This window comes from Gobius niger, assembly GCF_951799975.1.
Source record: "Gobius niger genome assembly, contig: SCAFFOLD_58, whole genome shotgun sequence".
Classification (NCBI taxonomy): Eukaryota; Metazoa; Chordata; class Actinopteri; order Gobiiformes; family Gobiidae; genus Gobius; species Gobius niger.
Window position 1 is genome coordinate 182993 of NW_027639179.1, and position 7604 is coordinate 190596.

Genomic DNA, 7604 nt, shown 5'->3' on the forward strand with positions numbered 1-7604 from the left:
GTGCCTCTCGTAAGTATTCATACACCTTGAACTTTTACACATTTTGTCATGTTTACAACCCTAAACATAAAGATTTTATTTGTATTTTTTTACTGAACGTTCACACACAAGCAACAGACAACTGTGAAGTGAAAGCAAAATGATACATGATTCTGTTATTTTTCAGAAAATAGAAAAGTGAAAAGTGGGGCTTGCATAAGTATCATACAGCATTTTCTGAGTGCATTAAATTGCCTTTAAAACATTTCTAATGACTCCAGAATGTTCACACCTTGGCCTAACGGTTAAACAGAGGCACCTGTGTGTGATCTACTCTCAGTATAATTTCAGCTGTTCTTTTAGGCCCTCAGAGCTGTGGTCGGAGTGTGTTGGTCACTAAACAACATCATGAAGGTCCAGGAGCACCAGAGAGGTCAGGGATAAAGCTGTGGAGAAGTTTAAAGCAGCCTTAAGTTATACAAAGATTTCCCAAGATTTGAACATCTCCCGGAGCAACTGTTCAATCCATTGTTCGGAAATGGAAAGAGTAAAGCACCACTGCCAACTTACCAAGGCGTGGTCCTCCACCTAAAATATCAGAGCGAACAAGGAGAACACTGGTCAGAAAGGCAACCATGTGCCCCAAGATAACTCTGGAGGAGCTGTGAAGTCCTGCCGCTGAGCTGGGGGAATCTGTACATGGGACAACTATAAGTCGTGTCTACACAAATCTGGCCTTCATGGACGAGTGGAAGAAGAAAGCCATTATTGAAAGGAGGCCATAAGAAATCCTGTTTGAAGTTTGTAGAAGTCATATGGAGGACACAGCTCCATGTGGAAGAAGGAGCTTTGGTCTGATGAGACAGAACGTTATGTATGGAGCAAACCTGACACTGCTCATGGTCCTGAGTGCACCATCCCCAGTGTCAGATATACGGGGGGGAGCATCATGCTGTGGGGCTGCTTTTCCTCAGCGGGGACTGGGGAGACTGTAAGAATAGTTGGGAACATGGATGGAGCCAAATACAGGGACATTTTGGAGGAAAACCTGCTGGAGTCACAAGAGAACTGAGGCTGGGGCGGAGATTCACCTTCAGCAGGACAATGACCCTAAACACAAAGATAAATCTACAATGGAATGGTTCAATAAAAACATATTAATGTGTTAGAATGGCCCAGTCAAAGTCCTGACCTAAATCCTATTGAAAATCTGTGGAAAGAATTGAAAACTGCTGTTCACAAACGCTCTCCTTCTAATGTGACAGAGCTGGAGTTGTTTTGTAAAGAGGAATGGGCTAAAATTTCAGTTTCTAGATTTGCAAATCTTGTAGAGTCAAACCCCAAGAGACTTGCTGCTGTTATTGCAGTAAAAGGGGGTTCCACAAAGTATTCATTCATGCTGTATGAATACTTATGCAAGTCCCACTTTTCACTTTTCTATTTTAAAAAAAATAACAAAATCATGTATCATTTTGCTTTCACTTCACAGTTGTTGGTTACTTGTGTGTGAACGTTCAGTAAAAAAATAAAATCTTTATGTTTAGGGTTGTAAACATGACAAAATGTGCAAAAGTTCAAGGTGTATGAGAGGCACTGTAGATCTAATTTGACCCATTATCTCGCGGACCCAATTCTCCGCTTGAACCAACACTTCTGCGTGGATTAAATTCTCTTCTCCGTTACGTGGTAGCTCACTGGCTAGCTTAGCCCGCTAGCCTAGCCATGGCTGCCCCATCTACTTCTGCCTCTTTAGTGCTGTTCTGCTCAGTTTGCCGTATGTCGAGTCAGAACCCTGCCTCTTTCAAAGACGATAGGAGTAGTTGCGTTAGGTGTAGTGTAGTGGCAGCTTTGGAGGCCAGGGTGTCCGAGTTAGAGGAGCGGCTGGCCGGAGTTTTGGTGAAGGCTAGCGTTAGCTACAGTCAGATAGCGACAGGGACCGTAGCCGCAGTCCGCTCCGACAGTGCCAGAGAGGTTAGCCAGGCTGAGGCTAGCCCCGCAGCGGGTCCCGTGCAGCCGGGACAAGACCAGGACGGATTTGTGACTGTTCGGGGTGGGGGAAGTACTAAGCGCACACCCGTAGCGCACCAAACTCTTCACGCCCAGAACAGGTTTTCTCCCCTCAGCGCCACACCGGCTGAACCTGATACTCTGGTGATTGGAAGCTCCATAGTTAGGGACGTGAAGATCCCAGCAGCTTTGGTTAGGTGTTATCCGGGGGCCAGAGTTGGTGACATCGAAGGTAACCTTAGGCACTTAAAGCAGGGAGGGAGGCGGTTCCGTCAGATCGTGATCCACGCGGGTGGTAACGATATTCGGCGGAGACAGTCAGAGATTCTCAAATTGCAAGTAGGCGCGGTGTGTGAATTGGCTAAGTCGATGTCAGATACCGTAATATACTCTGGTCCTCTGCCCAATTTGGTCAATGATGAAATGTATAGCAGACATTTATCATTCAACTGCTGGTTGTCTAGATGGTGCGAGCAAAATGATGTTGGATATGTCAACAATTGGAGCGCCTTTTGGGGAAAGCCCAAGCTCATGCGCAGGGATGGCATACATCCAAATTTGGATGGTGCATCCCTTTTATCTAAGAATGTGGCCGATAGCCTCAGTCGCGGCCTAAATTGACGGTCCAGATATGAGCTCCGGGTGCAGAGCAGTAGTGTAGAACGCTCCTCTGTAACCACCAACCCTGCTCCCGGATTGTCACAAATCAAGTGTGTAGATTCTTCAGAACAAATAAAGACTGTGTCTGTCCTCCGTAAACCAAAGGCTAAAATATCAAAAGCTAACAAAACAAGCACTGGTGTGCGTCCAAATAACTTAATACAAATACCAGAACAAATAAAGACTGTGTCTGTCCCCCGTACACCAAGCACTAAAACATTAACGCTGGTGTACGACCAAATAACCTAATGCAAATACCCAAAAGTAAAGTTAGGTAGACGGGATTGGGCATACCGCCTTTGCTCTGCCCAATCCCGTCAGACCTTGGAAGCTCAGCAGGGAAGGGCCTGGTTGGTACTAGGATGGGAGACCGCTTAGTAACACCAGGAAGCCTAGCGAATGTAGTGAGTGAGTGGTTGGTGGTGGTCGGAGGGGCCGATGTCGCAGACTGGTTGCCTCGCTTCTGTCAGTCTACCCCAGGGCAGCTGTGGCTACAATAGTAGCTTGCCACCACCGGGTATGGAGTGAATGAATAATGCAATGTAAAGCGTCATTGAGTGTCCAGAAAAGCGCTGCATTATTATTATTATTACTTCTTAGCAGAGTTTTTAGCCATTATAGTGTTGGATTGGAATAAAATTATAATAGTGGGTGACTTTAACATCCACGTCGATAATAAGAGTGACAGTCTGAGCAGGGCATTTAGTGCCTGCTGGACGGGGTTGGCTTCACACAAAATGTGAATAAAACTACTCACTGTCATAAACACACCCTTGATTTGGTTTTAAAGCAGTACTAAGTAACTCTTCCCCCTAGAGGCCATCAGCGCAACTGCAGGTGTAGTAGCAAGTTACGATTGTTTAACTTATTAATTGTCTTGGAAAGTAAATACTACGCTGACAGGAAAGGTGAAGGGAGAGAGGGTTACTGTGCATCCAATTATACAATGGAAATATTTTTTTCACTTAAACTTGGCTGTAAATACTGTTTAAAGTGACGTTAGCCCACAGTTAGCTTTGCCCGTTAGCCTGTTAGCTTCTTCTTCGTGATTCCATTAGTGAGTATTGCTTTCTCCAGACCGGTGGCAGTCAAGTTGCAAACATTCGGCCAAGGTGTGTCGCCCCCTGCAGGTACAACGCGGAATCACGAGCGCTTAAGCGGAAGACTCGCAAGTTAGAGCGGTTATGGCGCAATTCGCCCACTGAACAATCTCTTAGATATTGGAACAAATGCCTACTCGCATATAAGCAAGCCATGAGGAAAGCAAAAACAAACTACTACTCTTCATTAATTGAAGCAAAGAAAAACAACCCTAGGTTTCTCTTCAGCACCGTGGCCTAGAGGTTAGATTTTAGGCCCGAGCCCGGCCCAAGCCCGACCCGACATTCAGGCCGGGCCGGGCCGAGATTTCCCGCATGAGAGTCGGGCTCGGGTCGGGTCGGGCTCAATTTTCTTTTTTTTTTTTTTTTATTAATGTCATTATTATCTCTAAAATCAATGCAATAGGCGGAGTCTATTGGATACAAAATGTGGCAATACGCAAAATAAAATAGAGGAGTCCGGGAGGGAGGTGGTGCAGGTGCGGGGGGCGGGCGCAGCGTGGTCAGGCTGTGATACCGGCGCCACACAGAGAACATCACTCTTCAGTCTTTCTCTCAGGACAGCGTTTCATCAACAGTGGATAAATAAGCAGTTTGGTTCCTGTTACTGCGTAAAAAGTAGCTTTTGTAGAGCGTGATGTTTATGAAACATGAAGGAGGAGGAGAGAGAGATACGGAAAAGAGGAGACAGACACATGGAGCTGCTCCGCGCCGCGTACGTCTCTGCCCACTCAGGTATGTGCGCTACTGCTGCGTGCACGTATGCCGTGCGCGTAGCCGCGTACCTCACAAACATGGTGCTGCTGTGCAGATGCATTGATCTGAGCCTTAAATAAATCATTATTTACGTCGGGTTTGTTTCGGTTCGGGCTGACAATTCACGTTAATTGCTCGGGCTGGGTCGGGTCGGGCTTTATAACCGCGGGCTCGGCTCGGGTCGCGCTTGATATTTTGGGCCCGATCTAATCTCTACCGTGGCCCGGCTAACAAACAGTCACAGTGCAGTAGAACCTTCAATCCCTAATACCCTTAGCTGCGATGACTTCCTTGAATTCTTTAATGATAAAATCAAAACCACTAGAGATAAAATAAATGCTTCCCTAATCTTGTCCTGATCTAAACCCCAGTAGAATCATTGACTCCATCTGAAGTCTTATGGCTTGGTTCCACCTACTCTACTCTAATCTACTCTACTTGGATCTACCCCTGTTATGAGTGTTTCGATCAGCCCACTTTACCGTTACTCGGGCCCTTTTTTAGGACCTGCTTGGCCGGGGTTCTAATCAGGCCAAGCAGGTCCGTGACGTCAGAGACTGATGACCTCTGATTGGTCAGAATTCTCTGACCAATCAGAGGCCAACAGTGGCAAGAGCTGGGCGGAGCTGAGCGAGAAGCGAAAACCGCCATTTTTAAAAGACCGAAGACGACAACAACAACAACAGACAAAACATAGCAAAGGAAAAAAAAAACAATGACTGCTGCGGGACGAAAGGTTAATCCCTGGTCAATCAGTGAGGTCCAGACATTTATTTGTTTAGTCGGGGACGAGAAAATCCAGAGGGAACTTGATGGAGCAACGCGAAATGAGCGGATTTTCCAAGAGCTGGCGGAGCGGATGGCTGAGTTCGGGTACACTCGGACCTCCACCCAGTGCAGAGAGAAGCTCAAAAAGCTAAAGAGCGATTATAAAGAAAACAAAGACTACAATTCCAAGAGTGGAGCGGACAAAAAAGTGTGGAAGTGGTTTCACCAGATGGACGCAATTTACGGCCACCGTCCGGTCAACAGTGGCAGGGACGGTGGACATGACTCTGCTGCTACCGCGCTGTTGGAGTCACTGACAGAAGAGGAAGGTGAGTGTTTCAGAAGTGTTAGTGCAAACAGCCTGAAATGTGTCTTCTCCAACCTGTGTTAGAATGAAGTTACTTGTATTTACGCTAGCTTTCAGACGCCAGTTTCCAAATTTGGCGTCTGAAAAGCTAGGTTACACGCTATGTTTTGATAGGTTTGCTGTAACGTGATTTTTAACTACCTTTGCTTTAGTACCAGAACTGTCCTTGGTTTTGATCTGATTATGGTAAAGACTCGTTTTAAAGCAGAGCACAAACTGGACTTACAACTAAAGCCCGAATAAAAGCAACATTGAATCAACACGTAATTTTAACCATATATCGATGTCCGTAATTAACCCATTACCCCCCACCTGAACTGACCACATTTTCTCCAGTTTGGCAATACCCAGATCTAAAGGCTTCTCGAAAAAAGCAGTATAAAACTGAAACAGAAAAGTGACAAAAACGGCATCACGTCAACAACACAAGGAAAAAGATCTGCTTCTAGCTTTCAGATGAGACGTTACTCTGGCGTATAGGCTGTAAACTAGTCGAGAAGCTTTTAGATTTGAGTAAAGCTAAACTGGAGAAAAAGCGCTGGGTTAAGAGGTTAGGCTAGCTAAGAATGTTATTATCAAATCAACACATTACTCCAACCCAAGGATGTTTTTTTTTTTTTTTTAAACATTTAAATTATAAAACAACAACAATGGTCTGTCTTGTATCTAAAGTGTATGTGTTAATATTTGTTACAGATTCCTTTTCATTAAGTGAGGAGAATTCTGTCTACACCATTGAACTCCCCCTAAACTCCCCTCCGCCATCCGCAGCCCCAGCCTCTGCACCGGCTGGAGCATCAACACCAGCACCAGCTTCAGCTGCACCGATATCAGCTTCAGCACCAGCTGCAATGCAACGTAAGTTTTCTTTAAACTGTTTGGGAGAAATGTAGTTAACGAGGAGCAATATAAACAAAGTGGTAGATGAAATGTGGTAAATGAGGTAAATGTACAGTTATAGCATGTCTGCCAGCATTGGGATGAGAGATTCCTAGTCAACAATTAACTAATGACTTATAATTTACTGTGTTTTTAGGCAAGAGAAAAAGGACATTGTTCCAACAAGATGTTCCATCAGTCCTGAAAGAAATTCATTCAGAAGACTTGAGACAACAGGAGTTAAACAGAGTCCAGCGCGACAATCATGTCCAAATGCTCCTAGATGATGCACGTGAAGCAAGGGAGATGGAGGGAGATGGAGTCTGCCTTGCGGAGGGAGGAGAGTGTGCACAATGCTGCCTTTAATCAATCTTTTCTGACTGCTCTGACCCAACTTGCAAAAGCGATGAGTGGCCGCAACGTGGGAGGACATGAACCATGACGTTTTGGCATTTCTATAGTAGTAGATGTTCAGTTTTGTTAATGTTTGGTGTTTAGTGCCTGTTCTGAACAAAATTTTAAAGATCCAACATTTTTAAATAAGATATCAATTTTGGCATTAAGTTGCACTTGCACTGTTTTCCAGATTGAGCCTCGTTTTGTCAATCAACTTTAATATATTTGTATAATAAGTCATATCGATATGAAAATGTTTAGTAAATTGTTGATTAAATATAAATAGAACTCTACATTTGTTCTCTATTTCCGCAATAAAATGGTTTATTGCTAGGTAAAAAGATAATAGTCCTAAGCTTTAATCGTCGACTGGACTGTGTTTAGTTGAGGTTTTTCTTCTATACACAAATGCTTCTTCCTAGCTCTCATTCTGACCACACTAGCTAAGAAGAAGCTTCTGTGTATAGAAGCGAAACGTCCTCAACTCAACTAAACCCAGTCCAGTCGGCGTCGGCGATTAAAGTCTCATGGTGATGAATACTTTCCGGACGAGTGAGAGCCTTCACAAACACACTGTAAGATCATGCAGAAAGAGAAAACGGGTGTCAGCAAAAGCATAAAACATTTATTGATTTGCATTTCATAGGCAACAAGTCAGAATTGTACACGAAGCAAACTTATTGAAGCACAAT

The 7604-nt window shown here is 44.5% G+C and overlaps 1 long non-coding RNA gene across 1 annotated transcript; it reads left to right on the top strand.

Moving 5' to 3' along the window:
* Positions 1-4989: 4989 nt before the first annotated feature.
* Positions 4990-6766, top strand: LOC306982797. Its single transcript, XR_013794233.1, has 3 exons — positions 4990-5599; positions 6334-6495; positions 6674-6766. It is a non-coding gene; the product is annotated as an uncharacterized lncRNA (long non-coding RNA).
* Positions 6767-7604: the final 838 nt, after the last annotated feature.